The sequence below is a fragment of the Equus quagga genome, chromosome 1 (genome assembly GCF_021613505.1).
Source record: "Equus quagga isolate Etosha38 chromosome 1, UCLA_HA_Equagga_1.0, whole genome shotgun sequence".
Classification (NCBI taxonomy): domain Eukaryota; kingdom Metazoa; phylum Chordata; class Mammalia; order Perissodactyla; family Equidae; genus Equus; species Equus quagga.
In genome coordinates this window covers 91,651,888-91,652,134 of record NC_060267.1, presented here as the reverse complement: position 1 = coordinate 91,652,134, position 247 = coordinate 91,651,888, and positions in this window count along the sequence as shown.

The following is a 247-nucleotide window of genomic DNA, read 5'->3' as shown; positions in this document are numbered from 1 at the left end:
GGCCGCGGAGAAGAGGGGGAAGGGGTGCGAGAGAGGGGGGCTGGGGTTCCGGGGAGAGGGAGGGGCCAGGGAGAGGCGGGGGACTAGAATGGGAGAGTCTAGGCGAGGAGGGGGCTGGGAAGGGGGAGGGGCTCGGGGGAGGGGCCCTGAGAAGGAGAAAGGGCCCGGAGGAGGAGCCGGGGAACTGGGAGTAGGTGTGGAGGGGGCTCCGGGAAGGGGGCCCGGGGAGAGGAGGAGAGGGGCCGTG